Raw genomic sequence first — 21,585 nt, forward strand, 5'->3', positions numbered from 1 at the left:
CACCAGTTGTACAGCACGGGCAAGCTCTATCTCTCTCTCCTCTCGTCGGGATGCAGAACTCGTTTCTGCCATAGAACTCTCCCTCTGCACCAGGTGTGCAGCACTGGCAGGCCCTATCTCTCTCTCCTCTCGTGCACTGGAACACTTTCTTCCTGTCCAGCATGCAGTTCTGACAGTTTCCAGGAACGGGGGGATAAGATCCACATTTGAGGCAGCCACAGCAGGCCTCACATCGATAACAGAGTCAACATCAGAATCCAGCGTCGCACTATTACTACCCGCAGTACGTAATAGTCCAGTACACAATACATCTCCTACTGTCTCAGCAGCCCAGGCCGATGTATCATTCCCACGCCCAGGTTTGCAGTCATCATGATGCTCTGTATCTTTCCCATACTTGCTACCAGTCGGCGAATATTCATCCAAGGCCATATGCACAGATCTCGCGTTGATAACAGAGTCCACATCAGAAATCAGCATGGCACCATTACTACCCGCAGTACGTGACAGTCCAGTGCACAATACATCCCATACTGTCTCGGCAGCACAGGGCGATGCATCATTCCCACGCACAGGTTTGCCATCATCCTTCATCAGATGCTTAGACTTAGTCATCTTTGATCTCATCTTCGCCAAAATTAAATAATAGAAAAGAAAAACAAGAGATGGGGAGGGGAACAGAGATTGCCACTCACTGTGTGGATTTTAAAATTATAATAAAGCTCTGAGTTCTGATTCTGGTGAAGTGGATGATCCGCTCACGGAATTATTACCACCTTCACTTAAGTTCTTAGATAAAAACAATTATCATCCCACCGCTTGCCACCACTTTGTGACGACGCTGCCGGACAATTCCACAAATATGCCAATTTGAGAACTGCAACATGCGACGTACGGGGTCACTTTTGACACACGGGATTATTTAAATACTATCAGCTGCCACCAGCAAAGACTTTTCAATGTATTACGGACGTTACAGGTGTCTTTGGCTTTACCTGTCACACACACACTGCAATACTTAGAAAAATAGATAAGCGTGAGCCACCCACAGACTTGGAGTTCATAAGAACAACAGAATCAGAACTAAAATTAGGATTTTAATTTCAAGAATACTTCAGAGCTTTGGTTACAAAAACGTTACAAAGATTATTAAGAATATTTTAAAAACACACACAGAATACAGCAATCTCAATAAAATGAAAAGGAAATAAAAACTTACAGAAACCCTACTCACTTACGCAAGCGAATTTTAGATTTCTGCCGTGGGGGCTTCACAGAATAACTCAGGTCATCTCCAGCATACTAGCTGTCCCCAAGAGATCACAACTTCTATTTTCATGAGTGGGACAGATATAGTCTCCAGCTTCATCAGGCCCCCTCCCTTGGGATTTTGAACCACTTTCCTGCTGGACAAAACACCTACACCAGGTTTTACATACTTGGTGCTTAGAAAATAGCAAGCACAGGAGAAGGGGAGGGGGTATAGCCCAAAGGCATTGAAAGCTCCTTCAAAGAGAGTGAGGTCTGAGATTAGCCAGGAAACAGGATCCCTGGTCTGTTTACAGCCCCTCTGTTGACCAAACAAACAAATTGGCCTTATCAGCCCTCCATGTCCAGAGCTTGCAAATCTCTGCTTTTGATGTAGGAATGTCATCCCCCTTTACAATGGTCCAGTCAGGCACATGTCATCTCAACTTTATGGTCTGCAGATCTCTCCTGGCCTGGACCTATGGGGGTCAAATGCAGGACATTGAATGTCAGCCATTTTGTTACATCCAGCTGAAAATAATACAAAATTATATATATATACAGTCAATTGAAAACATTATTGGTGATTATTCCTGCAGGTAATCACCACACCTTAGATCACATATAATTTGTGATCCTCCTTTCTGTATTCAAACGTGACAGCTCCCCAGTCAGCAAACCCCTGTGATCCCCGGGACATGGCACGATGCTGCTGCTGACCATGTTGCTGCTGCCGGGGTCCGCCTGCTGCGCCTCCACCGTCTTCTCCCTCACACTCAGGATCGCTCTGGCTGAGGTCAGCCAGCCCCATCCCGCCTCCCCGCCTGCTTACAAGGACATAGTGAGGCTCCGCAGCTTTCTCCTACCCGCACTGGATCTCCCTGGCTCAGGTCTGCCAGTCCCAGCCTGTCTCCACAGTCAGCACGCACCTGTGAGTCCCGAAATGCGGCACGATGCTGCCTGCTCACAATGTTGCTGCTGCCGGGGTCCGCCTGCTGCGCCTCCACTGTCTTCTCCCTCACAATCAGGATCTCCCTGGCTGAGGTCAGCCAGCCCCGTCCCGCCTCCCCACCTGCTCACAAGGACATAGTGAGGCTCTCACTGGCCTCGGACCCCAGTAGGTGGATCAACTTCATGGCGCTGGTGGATAAACTGGAGGGAGACTTGGGGAGAGGGTACTACCTTGAGCTGGCAATAGGGACCCTGGCACAGACGGTAAGTGTCCAGAGGTGGCAGGCTCTGCCTGGGCTTACACTGTTTGTGGGGGGCTTTATCACCACCGGGGGCATGCGGACAAGGGCCATACACACTATCCATCCATCTAGATACTAACCTAAGGGGCTGGGTATATATATAGTGTGGCTACGTACCCCAGTGGGTGAGGGGCCAGCTGTGTATAATGTAGCTACCTACCTCAGTGGGTGAGGGGCCAGTTATAAGCCCCTCTCCCGCCCACAGCACCTCCTCATCCCCTCCCCCATCTGTGCACCCCCCCGCATACACCCCAACCATAGCACCTCCGGAAACCCTCCCCCATCCACATCTCCACCACACCCGCCACTCACCCAACCACAGCACCTCCGTCCATTTCCCACATCCACCCCCCCTCCACCCACAGCATCTACAGACACCCTCCCCCTTTCCACAGTCCCCCCTAGCACCCGCCCGTCCCCCACCCAAAGCACACCCGCAACTGCCCATCCCCCACCCGCGACACTCCCGGACACCCTCCACCATCCACGTCTCTCCTGCACCCGCCACTCCCCCAACCACAGCACCTACTAGGTGATTCATCGTGCCCTGCGTGCACTGTTCACACTATCGCAAGGGGCTACGGCCCCTTAACCATCGCACATCCTTTGTCTGTGCAATATTTAACCAATCACAAAATTATGTTTGGAGGTAATACTCCATATAAAAAAAATATTGCACGCACCAAGGGCGTGCAAGGATTAAGGGGGCATAACCCCTTGCGAAGGTGTGAAGAGTGCCCGTAGAGTGCGATGAGCCACCTAGTACATAACATGATAGTAAGGTAGATGAATATACAATTAACACATTTAAACAGTCATATATCTGAAAACATGATGGCCTCTCATGTTTCTATCTAAGATTACTAACAGCTAAACTTAAACTGTAGATTTTAATCACTGACCCCTTCTAATGGCTCATATGGTAATATGAGTAACCTTGTTATAAAATATACTACTTTAACCTAGAGTATAATCAAAATCCTTTATAAATAAAGAGCTGTTATGTAGCCATTTCACTATTATAACAAAATCAAAAGTGACAGAATTGTTAAAGGTTTGATTTTTTGTTAAAGGACACTGATGTAAAGTATTACAGGTGAAGTGTGGGATGCAGAGGCGATCCTAGGCATAGGCAAACTAGGCAAATGCCTAGGTAATTTAGAATGCTTAAGGGCAAAAGCAGCTTCTGCTGATTAAAATGATATGTGGCATGACAATATTCTGTGTTTGACTGCGGCTGTATATGTATACAAAATGCTGTTACAGCGTATTCCTGGAAATCACTGTAACATAGCATTTTGTATGCAGATACAGCCACAGTCGCACACAGAATATAGGCATGCCACATATCATTTTAATCAGCAGAAGCTGCTTGTGCATCCTAGTTACATAGCAGTGCAAATTAGATGCATTATCAGCAAAAAAAAGTGCCTGATATTAGCATTCCTGGCTGGGAGCTGCCAGCTGACTCATGCCAGGCATCTCCTGCTGCATGGCGTATTGAGGCAAGATGTATGAGGACACATCTGTATCCAAGCAGAGTAAAATTAGTAATAATGTGTGTCATTATGTGTATAAGGGCATTATTAATGTGCGGCATATGTGTCAGGGACATTATCTGTGTCATTATGTGTATAAGGGCATTAATAACGTGTGGCATATGTGTAAGGGGCACTATGTGTTTCATTATGTGTATAAGGGCATTAATAATGTGTGCATATGTGTAAGAGACATTATGTGTATAAGTCAAACAGAACAGATTATCTTTCTTGCGCTTATACTAGATAGCAGCCTTTAATCCCACAAAAGGAAACCTTCACCGTGGTTTCAACATATCACAAAAAACACAGAAAATGTGAGAGAAAGTGGCGTAACTAGACACTTCTAGAGACGTTAATAAGATTGCTTACACAATGGCAATTTAAAGTGCGGTAGATAATGATATCCCTTCCACACATATGGACACTAAAAAGATAATAAAAGAACACAGAACATAGTGTAATCCAATTAAGTCAGGTGGTGTTTATTTTATTCGTTACTGGTCCCACTCACATGGCATAGATGGTATATTTGCATGTAGAAACCATATACATTGTATATAACTGCTTCCACTTCACGGGGATACGAGACGTATGAACTCCAAGGGGCACTTAAAATAAAAAGATTTGGAATAGTGAAATACCGTCTGTGTATGGATAAAAAACTTATATTTTAATAGAAGCACTCACAAACACAGGTTAAAAAACAGCATAACAACAGAGAGATGTAGCATGGATATCAGGGGCTAGAGAAGACAGCAGCCAGCAGATGTAGATGTATAGTCACCACCAATCCCGGTTATTTGGGAATACCCCCACGCTGTCCGGTGTATCCTTCCAATGCTCCCGTCAGTCCAGCATAAAAAGTCCCAGCTTAAGCGCTTTCGGATATTAAATCCTTCATCAGAAGCGTGATGGGACATGCACGCTCACAGCCTTAAATAGCAACAACATTTTCATACAGAGGAAACAGCTGTGAATCGTCCAGCCGGACGGATCCGATGTACAGGAAGTGATGCTTGCGTTCCACTCCCGTCCCGGAAGCCGTATTGCCGGAAGTGACGTATGCGGGTCAGCGAATGGGCGTGTTATGCGTTCCATTCAGCTGTATTGCGATCCCCACTCAGTTTCCAATCCATGACTCCCAAGGAGTCCATAAAAGACATAAAGGATAATGTATACTGTCAGATTCCACTATTACAGCATTATTACAGCAGGGAAAGCAGATATAGACATACCTCAATAATAAAACTAATACAAAAAGACTTAAAACGAATTCTATTATTCAGTTTGAAACCAGAGAAGAGATGCATACTTTAAAAAATTAAATTATTAAAAGATAATTAGAGATTAAAAATTATTAAAAATAATTATAAAAACCATTTGAGTTCGAAATCGGTATTGAGACCTGCAGGTACTAGGGTTTTTAATTTAAAATTCCATTTCATCTCCATTTTGGATAGTGCAATATCAATTTCCTTGTTCCGTGGGGTAGGATTAACGGTTTGGATACCCCAAAAGGATTTAAAATGACAGGGTTTACATGCATGTTTCAATTTAAAATGTTTAGAGACTGTATGGGTGTCTAATCCCTTTTTAACATTATAAATATGCTCGGATAGTCTTGTTTTTAAGTTCCTACCCGTCTTCCCAACATAGATTAGGCCACAGTCACACTCCGGTGCATAAATGACGTTTCTGAAATTGCATGTAATAAAGTCTCTTATTGGATAAGAGACACCACCTACTGAGAATTCTTTTATTTTGCTTGCACCCTTTGTGCATTTGCACATGGCGCAAAGGCCGCATCTATAAAACCCTATGCTTCTAATACTTGTCCTCTTCGGAACTTCAATCGAACTGCGTACTAGTTTGTCCTTGAGCGATTTAGATCTTCTATAAATAAAATCCGGCTTTGAAGGTAATAATGGGCCCAGGACAGGATCTTTACTGAGCACCTTCCAATGTCTTTTCATTATGAACTCAATTTCTCTATACTGTGAATTTAAATTCGAAATGAAAGTCCACTGGTAATCCTTTTCCTTAGGTGCCATTCGATTAGTACCCTGTATCAAATCTTTCCTATCTATAGTTTTTGTCTTCTCCTGGGCTTTTAATAAAGCTTCTTCACTATAGCCTTTCTCAATAAACCGATCATGCAATTCACTCAGTTGTATTTCGCATGTATTATGGTCGGTACAATTTCGTTTAACTCTTAAAAATTGGCTATATGGAATGCCATCCAACCAATGATCATGATGTTGGCTTGCCCTTTCGATGAAACTGTTAGAATCAGTAGGTTTTCGATATAATTTTGTATTCAATATACCATTTGTTATATAGATACAGAGGTCCAAATACGTTATCTCATCCCGGCTCATAGTGGTGGTTAATTTAATATTAAATTGATTTCCATTAAGTTTATCAATAAATAAATCAAGCTCCTTTGAATCTCCATTCCATACAAAAAATAAGTTGTCAATATAGCGACGCCACAGCACCAGGCCCGCCCCGAGCAGCTCTCCATGCCACACTGCTTGTTCTTCCCAGTAGGCCATGAAGAGGTTGGCATAGCTCGGGGCGAACCTGGTGGTGACTATACATCTACATCTGCTGGCTGCTGTCTTCTCTAGCCCCTGATATCCATGCTACATCTCTCTGTTGTTATGCTGTTTTTTAACCTGTGTTTGTGAGTGCTTCTATTAAAATATAAGTTTTTTATCCATACACAGACGGTATTGCACTATTCCAAATCTTTTTATTTTAAGTGCCCCTTGGAGTTCATACGTCTCGTATCCCCGTGAAGTGGAAGCAGTTATATACAATGTATATGGTTTCTACATGCAAATATACCATCTATGCCATGTGAGTGGGACCAGTAACGAATAATAGAAACACCACCTGACTTAATTGGATTACACTATGTTCTGTGTTCTTTTATTATCTTTTTAGAGTCCATATGTGTGGAAGGGGTATCATTATCTACCGCACTTTAAATTGCCATTGTGTAAGCAATCTTATTAACGTCTCTAGAAGTGTCTAGTTGCGCCACTTTCTCTCACATTTTCTGTGTTTTTTGTGATATGTTGAAACCACGGTGAAGGTTTCCTTTTGTGGGATTAAAGGCTGCTATCGAGTATAAGCGCAAGAAAGATCATCTGTTCTGTTTGATTGGTATTCTCTTCACCTATCTAATCTTGCTGCTAATATGTTCACATTTAGAGACAATAGAAGAGATACTTTTGATGAATTGTTTGGGGATGAGGTTTCTGATGTTAATCTATGTGATGAAGATTTATCATCTATTTTACACAATTTAGATATAGCTCTCCTTAAAGAAAATCGGTTGTGGTGGGAAATTAATACACTGGAAAGGTACCAAATGGAGCAATTAATTCCTAAAGGCCTAAAAGTACTTAAAAATCCCACTTTCAATGTCTCCAATGAGGAGTTCAGGCGAGAATGGGAGTCCATTTTAGATAATTGTTCACACAAACTGATAGATCTTATATTAAGAGAGAGGAAAAAAGACCTACAAATTCTAAATAATGAGATTTCAGGTCTTCGTATTACATTAGAACCTCTATTAGATCTAGAAGATGTAAAAGAAGCAGAAGTAGAAATAGTGCCAAAATAAATAAAGAGACAAGGGAGATTAAAGAAAGAAAGAAAAGGAAATACCTTAGGGATAAAAATAAGGATAAAAATCAAGAGGAAAATCAATGTGAGAATTCCACTGAGAACACTAATAGAGATGTATTAGTGAAGGAAAATTTTAAACCCACTAGAAATAGAAAGGGTAGCTTTAGAGAACCAATCTCAGATAGGCAGAATGAATGGCAGGAAGTAAGATATAGAGGAAGAAAGAAAAATATATCTAATAGAACATGGAGAAGAGATGCACAGACCAATTTTCGAGATGATTATAGGGAACAGAATTTTAGAAGGCCAGATAGAAGGGAAGAAAGGTTTATTTGGAGAGATAGAGAAGAGATGTATCCTGTGGATGATGATACCCCTTATAAAGGGTGGAATTAAAGAGGAGAAAGACCACAGAGGACTCGTTTTTTAGACAGGAATCCACCACGAAAGAGAAGGTTCTAGTGAAAACCAAACCCTTAAACCCCCACAAGATAGGTAAAAAGACTAAAAGGGGGAAAAGGGGAGGAGTTAAGAAAAAACCTACTGGAAACAAAGAAAAAATTCCAATTAATAATATCAATACAGTTAAGATATTTAATTTGAGCAAGAGAGTACTTACAGTAGATGAAACAAAAGTTTTAACTAGAGGATTGAAGTTTGCTCCCACGAGTCAATTAGAGCCCTTTGAATTTTATGTTGACTTACAAAAGTTTATACGCAAACTGACGTTGAGGAGGTTTTTTGCTAATAAAAAGGACGAAGGTTTGAGTGATACCGAAGTCTCCTCCGGTTCTCAGTTCAAGCCCAAATCGTCTTTTTATCCATCATTTGCGAAAGGCAGTTTTATTGATTGCTTTAGCAAACTTGTGTTAGATGATGTTGAACAGACCTTAAGAAAGAAGCGTAAGAAGTGTAATCTTACCAAAAGAGAATGGTTCGCTTTGAAATCATTAAGGAGTGATGAGAATATCATCATAAAGCCAGCCGATAAGGGGGGCGGTCTTGTATTGATGGATAAAGTAGACTATATAGCTGAAATAGACCGTCAACTTGGTGATGGGATCACTTATTCAAAAATTAAAGTAGATCCCACTTTAAAAATAAGTGAATCATTATGTAGATGGACTACAGAAGCATTATCCAAGGGTGTAATAATGAAGGATGAGTGGGAATTTATAAATATTGAACATCCCACAATCCCTACCATTTACTGCTTGCCCAAGATCCATAAGGACCCGGCTCATCCACCGGGTAGGCCTATAGTATCGGGGGTAAATAGCATTACCTCTAATCTTTCAATGATGATAGATCACTATTTACAACCCCTAGTTAAACAGACTAAATCCTATCTGAAAGATACAGGACAATTATGGACCATATTGAATGAATTGGAATGGGAAAATAATTTTGTACTTGTGAGTTCAGATGTATCTTCCCTCTATACAATTATAGAGAAGGATAAGGGTTTAGAAGCAGTATCCTTCTTTCTTGAATCATCTGACTATACAGCTGATTTAAAGGTCTTTATTTTAGAAGGTATTAAGTTTATATTGAGGAATAATTATTTTGTTTTCAATGGAAATTACTAGCTTCAACGTGTGGGGACTGCTATGGGCACCAGGTTCGCCCCGAGCTATGCCAACCTCTTCATGGCCTACTCGGAAGAACAAGCAGTGTGGCATGGAGAGCTGCTCGGGGCGGGCCTGGTGCTGTGGCGTCGCTATATTGACGACTTATTTTTTGTATGGAATGGAGATTCAAAGGAGTTGATTTATTTATTGATAAACTTAATGGAAATCAATTTAATATTAAATTAACCACCACTATGAGCCGGGATGAGATAACGTATTTGGACCTCTGTATCTATATAACAAATGGTATATTGAATACAAAATTATATCGAAAACCTACTGATTCTAACAGTTTCATCGAAAGGGCAAGCCAACATCATGATCATTGGTTGGATGGCATTCCATATAGCCAATTTTTAAGAGTTAAACGAAATTGTACCGACCATAATACATGCGAAATACAACTGAGTGAATTGCATGATCGGTTTATTGAGAAAGGCTATAGTGAAGAAGCTTTATTAAAAGCCCAGGAGAAGACAAAAACTATAGATAGGAAAGATTTGATACAGGGTACTAATCGAAGGGCACCTAAGGAAAAGGATTACCAGTGGTCTTTCATTTCGAATTTAAATTCACAGTATAGAGAAATTGAGTTCATAATGAAAAGACATTGGAAGGTGCTCAGTAAAGATCCTGTCCTGGGCCCATTATTACCTTCAAAGCCGGATTTTATTTATAGAAGATCTAAATCGCTCAAGGACAAACTAGTACGCAGTTCGATTGAAGTTCCGAAGAGGACAAGTATTAGAAGCATAGGGTTTTATAGATGCGGCCTTTGTGCCATGTGCAAATGCACAAAGGGTGCAAGCAAAATAAAAAAATTCTCAGTAGGTGGTGTCTCTTATCCAATAAGAGACTTTATTACATGCAATTTCAGAAACGTCATTTATGCACTGGAGTGTGACTGTGGCCTAATCTATGTTGGGAAGACGGGTAGGAACTTAAAAACAAGACTATCCGAGCATATTTATAATGTTAAAAAGGGATTAGACACCCATACAGTCTCTAAACATTTTAAATTGAAACATGCATGTAAACCCTGTCATTTTAAATCCTTTTGGGGTATCCAAACCGTTAATCCTACCCCACGGAACAAGGAAATTGATATTGCACTATCCAAAATGGAGATGAAATGGATTTTTAAATTAAAAACCCTAGTACCTGCAGGTCTCAATACCGATTTCGAACTCAAATGGTTTTTATAATTATTTTTAATAATTTTTAATCTCTAATTATCTTTTAATAATTTAATTTTTTAAAGTATGCATCTCTTCTCTGGTTTCAAACTGAATAATAGAATTCGTTTTAAGTCTTTTTGTATTAGTTTTATTATTGAGGTATGTCTATATCTGCTTTCCCTGCTGTAATAATGCTGTAATAGTGGAATCTGACAGTATACATTATCCTTTATGTCTTTTATGGACTCCTTGGGAGTCATGGATTGGAAACTGAGTGGGGATCGCAATACAGCTGAATGGAACGCATAACACGCCCATTCGCTGACCCGCATACGTCACTTCCGGCAATACGGCTTCCGGGACGGAAGTGGAACGCAAGCATCACTTCCTGTACATCGGATCCGTCCTGCTGGACGATTCACAGCTGTTTCCTCTGTATGAAAATGTTGTTGCTATTTAAGGCTGTGAGCGTGCATGTCCCATCACGCTTCTGATGAAGGATTTAATATCCTAAAGTGCTTAAGCTGGGACTTTTTATGCTGGACTGACGGGAGCATTGGAAGGATACATCGGACAGCGTGGGGGTATTCCCAAATAACCGGGATTGGTGGTGACTATACATCTACATCTGCTGGCTGCTGTTTTCTCTCACCACTGATATCCATGCTACATCTCTCTGTTGTTATGCTGTTTTTTAACCTGTGTTTGTGAGTGCTTCTATTAAAATATACGTTTTTTATCCATACACAGACGGTATTTCACTATTCCAAATCTTTTTATTTTAAGTGCCCCTTGGAGATCATACGTCTCGTATCCCCGTGAAGTGGAAGCAGTTATATACAATGTATATGGTTTCTACATGCAAATATACCATCTATGCCATGTGAGTGGGTCCAGTAACGAATAAAAGAAACACCACCTGACTTAATTGGATTACACTATGTTCTGTGTTCTTTTATTATCTTTTTAGTGTCCATATGTGTGGAAGGGGTATCATTATCTACCGCACTTTAAATTGCCAGTGTGTAAGCAATCTTATTAACGTCTCTAGCGCCACTTTCTCTCACATTTTCTGTGTTTTTTGTGATATGTTGAAACCACGGTGAAGGTTTCCTTTTGTGGGATTAAAGGCTGCTATCTAGTATAAGCGCAAGAAAGATCATCTGTTCTGTTTGATTGGTATTCTCTTCACCTATCTAATCTTGCTGCTAATATGTTCACATTTAGAGACAATAGAAGAGATGCTTTTGATGAATTGTTTGGGGATGAGGTTTCTGATGTTAATCTATGTGATGAAGATTTATCATCTATTTTACACAATTTAGATATAGCTCTCCTTAAAGAAAATCGGTTGTGGTGGGAAATTAATACACTGGAAAGGTACCAAATGGAGCAATTAATTCCTAAAGGCCTAAAAGTACTTAAAAATCCCACTTTCAATGTCTCCAATGAGGAGTTCAGGCGAGAATGGGAGTCCATTTTAGATAATTGTTCACACAAACTGATAGATCTTATATTAAGAGAGAGGAAAAAAGACCTACAAATTCTAAATAATGAGATTTCAGGTCTTCGTATTACATTAGAACCTCTATTAGATCTAGAAGATGTAAAAGAAGCAGAAGTAGAAATTGTGCGAAAATTAAATAAAGAGACAAGGGAGATTAAAGAGAGAAAGAAAAGGAAATACCTTAGGGATAAAAATAAGGATAAAAATCAAGAGGAAAATCAATGTGAGAATTCCACTGAGAACACTAATAGAGATGTATTAGTGAAGGAAAATTTTAAACCCACTAGAAATAGAAAGGGTAGCTTTAGAGAACCAATCTCAGATAGGCAGAATAAATGGCAGGAAGTAAGATATAGAGGAAGAAAGAAAAATATATCTAATAGAACATGGAGAAGAGATGCACAGACCAATTTTCGAGATGATTATAGGGAACAGAATTTTAGAAGGCCAGATAGAAGGGAAGAAAGGTTTAATTGGAGAGATAGAGAAGAGATGTATACTGTGGATGATGATACCCCTTATAAAGGGTGGAATCAAAGAGGAGAAAGACCACAGAGGACTCGTTTTTAGACAGGAATCCACCACGAAAGAGAAGGTTCTAGTGAAAACCAAACCCTTAAACCCCCACAAGATAGGTAAAAAGACTAAAAGGGGGAAAAGGGGAGGAGTTAAGAAAAAACCTACTGGAAACAAAGAAAAAATTCCAATTAATAATATCAATACAGTTAAGATATTTAATTTGAGCAAGAGAGTACTTACAGTAGATGAAACAAAAGTTTTAACTAGAGGATTGAAATTTGCTCCCACGATTCATTTAGAGCCCTTTGAATTTTATGTTGACTTACAAAAGTTTATACGCAAACTGACGTTGAGGAGGTTTTTTGCTAATAAAAAGGACGAAGGTTTGAGTGATACCGAAGTCTCCTCTGGTTCTCAATTCAAGCCCAAATCGTCTTTTTATCCATCATTTGCGAAAGGCAGTTTTATTGATTGCTTTAGCAAACTTGTGTTAGATGATGTTGAACAGACCTTAAGAAAGAAGCGTAAGAAGTGTAATCTTACCAAAAGAGAATGGTTCGCTTTGAAATCATTAAGGAGTGATGAGAATATCATCATAAAGCCAGCCGATAAGGGGGGCGGTCTTGTATTGATGGATAAAGTAGACTATATAGCTGAAATAGACCGTCAACTTGGTGATGGGATCACTTATTCAAAAATTAAAGTAGATCCCACTTTAAAAATAAGTGAATCATTACGTAGATGGACTACAGAAGCATTATCCAAGGGTGTTATAAAGAAGGATGAGTGGGAATTTATAAATATTGAACATCCCACAATCCCTACCATTTACTGCTTGCCCAAGATCCATAATGACCCGGCTCATCCACCGGGTAGGCCTATAGTATCGGGGGTAAATAGCATTACCTCTAATCTTTCAATGATGATAGATCACTATTTACAACCCCTAGTTAAACAGACTAAATCCTATCTGAAAGATACAGGACAATTATTGACCATATTGAATGAATTGGAATGGGAAAATAATTTTGTACTTGTGAGTTCAGATGTATCTTCCCTCTATACAATTATAGAGGAGTATAAGAGTTTAGCAGCAGTATCCTTCTTTCTTGAATCATCTGACTATACAGCTGATTTAAAGGTCTTTATTTTAGAAGGTATTAAGTTTATATTGAGGAATAATTATTTTGTTTTCAATGGAAATTACTACCTTCAATGTGTGGGGACTGCTATGGGCACCAGGTTCGTCCCGAGCTATGCCAACCTCTTCATGGCCTACTGGGAAGAACAAGCAGTGTGGCATGGAGAGCGGCTCGGGGCGGGCCTGGTGCTGTGGCGTCGCTATATTGACGACTTATTTTTTGTATGGAATGGAGATTCAAAGGAGCTTGATTTATTTATTGATAAACTTAATGGAAATCAATTTAATATTAAATTAACCACCACTATGAGCCGGGATGAGATAACGTATTTGGACCTCTGTATCTATATAACAAATGGTATATTGAATACAAAATTATATCGAAAACCTACTGATTCTAACAGTTTCATTGAAAGGGCAAGCCAACATCATGATCATTGGTTGGATGGCATTCCATATAGCCAATTTTTAAGAGTTAAACGAAATTGTACCGACCATAATACATGCGAAATACAACTGAGTGAATTGCATGATCTGTTTATTGAGAAAGGCTATAGTGAAGAAGCTTTATTAAAAGCCCAGGAGAAGACAAAAACTATAGATAGGAAAGATTTGATACAGGGTACTAATCGAAGGGCACCTAAGGAAAAGGATTACCTGTGTTCTTTCATTTCGAATTTCAATTCACAGTATAGATAAATTGAGTTCATAATGAAAAGACATTGGAAGGTGCTCAGTAAAGATCCTGTCCTGGGCCCATTATTACCTTCAAAGCCGGATTTTATTTATAGAAGATCTAAATCGCTCAAGGACAAACTAGTACGCAGTTTGATTGAAGTTCCGAAGAGGACAAGTATTAGAAGCATAGGGTTTTATAGATGCGGCCTTTGCGCCATGTGCAAATGCACAAAGGGTGCAAGCAAAATAAAAGAATTCTCAGTAGGTGGTGTCTCTTATCCAATAAGAGACTTTATTACATGCAACTCCAGAAACGTCATTTATGCACTGGAGTGTGACTGTGGCCTAATCTATGTTGGGAAGACGGGTAGGAACTTAAAAACAAGACTATCCGAGCATATTTATAATTTTAAAAAGGGATTAGACACCCATACAGTCTCTAAACATTTTAAATTGAAACATGCATGTAAACCCTGTCATTTTAAATCCTTTTGGGGTATCCAAACCGTTAATCCTACCCCACGGAACAAGGAAATTGATATTGCACTATCCAAAATGGAGATGAAATGGATTTTTAAATTAAAAACCCTAGTACCTGCTGGTCTCAATACCGATTTCGAACTCAAATGGTTTTTATAATTATTTTTAATAATTTTTAATCTCTAATTATCTTTTAATAATTTAATTTTTTAAAGTATGCATCTCTTCTCTGGTTTCAAACTGAATAATAGAATTCGTTTTAAGTCTTTTTGTATTAGTTTTATTATTGAGGTATGTCTATATCTGCTTTCCCTGCTGTAATAATGCTGTAATAGTGGAATCTGACAGTATACATTATCCTTTATGTCTTTTATGGACTCCTTGGGAGTCATGGATTGGAAACTGAGTGGGGATCGCAATACAGCTGAATGGAACGCATAACACGCCCATTCGCTGACCCGCATACGTCACTTCCGGCAATACGGCTTCCGGGACGGGAGTGGGACGCAAGCATCACTTCCTGTACATCGGATCCGTCCGGCTGGACGATTCACAGCTGTTTCCTCTGTATGAAAATGTTGTTGCTATTTAAGGCTGTGAGCGTGCATGTCCCATCACGCTTCTGATGAAGGATTTAATATCCGAAAGCGCTTAAGCTGGGACTTTTTATGCTGGACTGACGGGAGCATTGGAAGGATACACCGGACAGCGTGGGGGTATTTCCAAATAACCGGGATTGGTGGTGACTATACATCTACATCTGCTGGCTGCTGTCTTCTCTAGCCCCTGATATCCATGCTACATCTCTCTGTTGTTATGCTGTTTTTTAACCTGTGTTTGTGAGTGCTTCTATTAAAATATAAGTTTTTTATCCATACACAGACGGTATTGCACTATTCCAAATCTTTTTATTTTAAGTGCCCCTTGGAGTTCATACGTCTCGTATCCCCGTGAAGTGGAAGAAGTTATATACAATGTATATGGTTTCTACATGCAAATATACCATCTATGCCATGTGAGTGGGACCAGTAACGAATAAAAGAAACACCACCTGACTTAATTGGATTACACTATGTTCTGTGTTCTTTTATTATCTTTTTAGTGTCCATATGTGTGGAAGGGGTATCATTATCTACCGCACTTTAAATTGCCAGTGTGTAAGCAATCTTATTAACGTCTCTAGAAGTGTCTAGTTGCGCCACTTTCTCTCACATTTTCTGTGTTTTTTGTATTATGTGTATAAGGCCATTAATAAATGTTGGAAAATGTGTAAAGCGCATAATGTTTATAAGAACATTAATAATGTGTGCCATATATGTAAAGGGCACTACTGTATGGTCTAACGTGAACAAAGAGCAATATGGTGTGGTGAAATGGGAATAAGGGGCAATTCAGTGTGATGTAGAGTGAATAAGGTGCACCACTGTGAGGAATAATTTATATAAGGTAAAGTGGTACTACTGTGTGATGTAATGTGAATAAGGGACACTATCGCATGATATATTGTGAATAAAGTGGAACTACTGTGTGGCGTAATTTGAATTTGGAGTACTATTGTGTGGCCATGCCCCTTCCCAACAAGAACACGCCCCTTTTTGGGCTGCGCACTGAATGTGTGCACTGTTCTATTTAAATTATACTATTAGAAATATCTTCTGTGTAATATTCTAATCATTTATATAGTCAAAACTCTGGAGTAACAAGTCTATGGCAAATAGTGCAGAGTGTCTTAAATAAAACACATTTAATATAAATTGCACTTACAATAAAGATGATAAAAACACAGCATAAAATGTCCCACAATGGCTTAGCAGCGACAGGGCTGTATCCTGGATATCCAAGATTTCATCAGGATAGGGTAAGGTGAATAGGTCCGGATCCTATCGACCATCCAGGAAAGCAGCACACAATGGAGCCAAGCACTGGGGTTCAGAGTCATGCTTAACACGTTTCAGACCTTATGTCCTTCGTCAGAAGCGTCTTTCACTCCCGGTTTCACATGCTGCTGAAGGAAATCCCTGTGACATCCAGATGCACTATATGGATTCTGCTTTCTGAAATTGTGGAATACTACATGCTTTATTGCTCATCTCTATTGTAAGTGAAAACTTGAAATAAATTAGGATTATTTGTGAAAATTTGTTGCACTATTGTGTGTCTGTTTTCTGTTCCCCATATGTGCAAATGAGATCCCAGTCATCAAGATTTTAAGGATCCATTTTTGGGGTGATTTAATTTTTATTAAATCTTCACAGTTGGTGTTAACTTGGTTACCATGCTAAGGAGGTCATTCCGAGTTGATCGCTAGCTGCATTTGTTCCCAGCGCAGCAATCAGGCTTAAAAACGCCAGTTCTGCACATGCATATGCGGCGCAATGCGCACGCGCAACGTACGGGCACAACGAACGATGCAGTTTTGCACAGGTCCTAGCAATGCATTTCAGCCGCACTGGTACCGCAGAGTGATTGACATGAAGTGGACGTTTCTGGGTGGCAACTGACCGTTTTCAGGGAGTGTTCGGAAAAATGCAGGCGTGCCAGGGAATGCAGGCATGGCTGGGCGAACGCTGGGCGGGTATGTGACGCCAAATCCGGAACTGAATATTCTGAAGTGATAGTAAGCGCTGAGTAGGTTTTGAGCTACTCTGAAACTACACAAAAAACTTTTGCAGGTGCTCTGCGATAAAAACGTTCACACTTCTGCTAAGCTAAAATACACTCCCAGTGGATGGCGGGATAGCCTTTGCATGGCTGTTAAAAACTGCTAGCGAGCGATCAACTCGGAAATGACTCTCTAAGTGCTGTGGTTTATGTACTATCCTTTTTCTTAACGACAGGTATTTTGGGTGATATACCTGGTACACTTAAACTTTAGCTGCTATATGGTTTAATCAGGGGCGTAGCTATGTCAGTCGGGGCCACATAGCATAAAATTATGCTGCCGGCCGACGCCTTGAATGCCTCCCCTCCCCCATGAATTACTCAAAACTCCCCTTCCCCAGTGAACTTCCCGCATCACTCATCCTCATCGCTCTCCCAATCTTCCTGACTCCGTCTTGTGTCTCCTCACAGACGCTGGGAGGAGGCATGGCCATGGTCCAGAAATGCACCCTGCAGACTCAGCCACGCCTCCTCCCAGTATTAGTTAGCACAGTTAGTTCAGGAGAGGTGGAGCCGGCCGGGTGAGCAGGTGTGGCTGCAGTGCAGCAGCAACACCTGCTGAAGGTAAAAGCTACCAGCGTTGCTGCAGGGGCTCAGCAACATGGTGCAGGGGAAGGCTCGGGCCCAAGAGACAACTCGGGCCCTATAGCAGCTGCATCCCCTGCACCTATGGTAGCTACGCCCATGGGTTTAATTGCACATATTTCTTGAATTCTCTTTTTCCTATAAGTCTATGGCAGGTAAGGCACCAATTTTTGTTGCACATCTCTGATCAAAATTCACCAAATAAAAGAAGACAGGTGTCTAAGCACTGCAAACAACTACAAAAGCAGACAGTACAGCAGTCAGGGCCATTTCTAGACAATTTGTCTCCCAGTGTGAACAGTAAAAAAGACATAAAACAACTTATTATGTGTGCCCGAGGGGGTCATGGCCTCACTAAAAAGATTGTGTACTCAATTAAAATGGGTGTGGCCTCACAGGAAAAGAGTACCTTACATCCAGTTTCAGGAATAAAAAAAATTCACCATATCATGTCCCATACAGTAATAGCCCTTGCACCATATTATGCCCCCTGCAACATATTGTGCCATACACCGCAGTGCCTGTGATACATTATTCCCTACAGTAAATCTTCTAATTACTTTCAAATTACTGCTCATTGTCAGGGGTTTCATGCGCTGGGTGTCATGCTCGTTGCCAGGGGTTTCATGCGCTGTGTGTCATACTCATTGCCAGGGGTTTCATGTGCTGGATGTCATGCTTGTTGCCAGAGGTTTCATGCGCTGCATGTCAGATCATTGCAGGGGCATCATGCGTTGGGTGTCATGCTCGTTGCCAGGGATTTCATGCTCTGGGAGGCATGCTCATTGCCAAGGGGAATGCTCATTGCCAAGGGATTTGCTGGTGGGCGCTAGCCCGCCAGCACTGATACCACGCTCACCCTCCTCCCTACTACTCAATTAGGAGGCGGAGCTTCACGGAATGATGCAGTTGTGTCACAACACAACCATGTCATTTCGCAAAACTCCACCCCCTGAGCAGAGTACTCGGGAAGAGGAGGGAAGTGGTGGCGCATTAAGGGGACAAAGTGCCACAACGGGCGCCCTATGTAGTTGCAAGAAACGGCACCGGATGTGAGGTGGTCAAAAGTGACTGGAAATAACTGAAAATAATGGTATAGAGGTTAATAAAACTGTAGGAACAAAAACAGGCACAGATTACATACATTTTAGCTGGTTTTAGCAATTTACCAAAAAAAACAACAAAAAACAGATCCAAAACATGCGAGGATTGTTTTTGCCAAAACCAGAAAAAAAAGTCAATACACTGAGGGCATTTTTGGCAAAACCAAAACATGGGATTCCACGCATATCTCAAATATGTATATATATATATATATATATATATATATATATATATATATATATATATACCGACCTAGCAAATGAGCAGACATGCTTTACTAAACTCATTACTCCTTGGCTCCCTTTTGTCATACAGTAAATTAATGTTTCATACACCTAAACATTATGCTCTAGGGGGGTCATTCCGAGTTGATCATAGCTGTGCTAAATTTAGCACAGCTACGATCATCTTCCCAGACTTGCGGGAGGATGCCCAGCACAGGGCTAGTCCGCCTCGCATGTCAGTCCCCCCCCCCACACAAGTACAAAAGCATCACAGAGCGGTGATGCTTTTGTACTTGAAGAGTAACTCCTGGCCAGCGCAGCTCCTGCGGCTGGTTGGGAGTTACTCGTCACTGCCCCAGGTCGCAGCGGCTGCGTGTGACGTCACACAGCTGCTATGGCCCATTCCCCACATGGTCTGGCCACACCTGCATTGGCCGGACCGCCCCCTCCCACCCAGCGACCGCCTGTGCCTGTCAATCAGGCAGAGGCAATCGCTAGGTAACAACCGCCTTCGGCCGTCTGGCATGTGCTGGTGCACTGTGGCTCCGAACAACAGCAGTGTGCGATCAGGTCGGAATGACCTCCTATAGCAGGGTGGGGAACCTTTTTTCTACCAAGGGCCATTTGGATATTTATAAGGGGCCATACAAAAAATATCAACTTAAAAATGACCCTGCCCCCAGTGGTTATTCCCACAGTAGTTATGCCCCTTAGTGGTACTGAGTGCACGCGCCAAAAAATGGGTGTGGTCAATTAAAATGGGACGTTATACACATATGTCCCCAATCAGGCAGTGCCAGATACACACATGCCAGCGCAGTGCCAGATACACATATGCTGGCACAGTGCCAGATACACAAATGCCCTACAGTGCCAGATACACAAATGCCCCAACAGTGCCAGATACATATTGCCCCACACATGCCACCCACCCCACTGTGCTGCTCACTGCTACTGCTGTGTGTCAGGGGAGGGGAGGAGAGTGCAGCATGCGCCTTGCGAGCAGGCGGGGAGGCGGAATGGAGCTAGCTGACCTCAGCCAGGGAGATCCTGAGCATGAGGGAGAAGGCTGGGGAAGGCGCAGTGGCCGGACCCCGACAGCAGCACCAGGGTCACCGGCAGCATTGTGCCGTGTCTCAGGGCTCACAGGGGCTCGCTGACCGGGGAGCACGTTGGCTATGGGCATTGCAGGTCCCCCATGCTCCCTTCACAGTGTCCTGTCCTCCTGGCTACCGTGCAGTAGACAGTGGGCGGGGCCAGACACAGGGATCTAGCGGGGAGTACTCCAGGAAAGGTCTACAAACTTCACCTCGAGCAACAAAGTTCTGCAGAGTGGACACAGGGGGGATCGGGACGGTCCCTTCTGGTAACACCGAGTACATACATGGGACTGTATATGGTGCTGTGTGTTGTATACATAGTGGTGTATATTTGCCCGGATCTGTGACTCTCTGACTGTGACTTCGCCCAGTGTTGTGACTCCGCCCAGCATTATACACACAGTCTTAGATCTGGGCTATTATATAGGAGATAATGATAATGTTTCAATATATTTGTGATAATGTAAAGTTGTATCTTTTCTATAAAAAAAATGAAGTGCAGGATTGTGAAAATATGTATATTTATACTTTATTTCTCCACTCTGTGTTTTTAAAATGTGTTATGTGTACACTGGTTTTCATGGTGGTGAGCACGTGAACATGATATCATTAAGGGGTATCCTGTTCCGGGCTCTGAATCCTGCCAATCCACGAGGTATTGGGGTTGGGGAATAAATAGGTGAGTTTTGTACTATGCATGAAACCTGATGACGAAGGAATAAAACCTTCAAAACATTTATGTCAAACTAAGCTTCATTCATCTCATTATCTGAATGATGCAGATTTGCTGAATTATTACAATATACAATAACTGGGTGGTGCCCTCCTAGGTACCACGGCGGGCCTAATATACAAACAGTCAGGCGGCACTCAGATAAATAAATTATATGGTGATTGTTATTGTTACCATGGTGATGCGGCGCAGGGTGGAGGCGTCATCAGTGGGCGCGGACACACCGGAGCCACTCACCTGGATTGACACATGGTAGGGTATAAAGGTATGTGTTTTGTTTGTTTGTATTATCCTGATGACGAAGTAAACACACTTTGAAACGTTGAAGTCACATCTGCCTGTTGGTCATTTATCTATCTGTGT

Source organism: Pseudophryne corroboree, chromosome 2 (assembly GCF_028390025.1).
Source record: "Pseudophryne corroboree isolate aPseCor3 chromosome 2, aPseCor3.hap2, whole genome shotgun sequence".
Lineage (NCBI taxonomy): Eukaryota > Metazoa > Chordata > Amphibia > Anura > Myobatrachidae > Pseudophryne > Pseudophryne corroboree.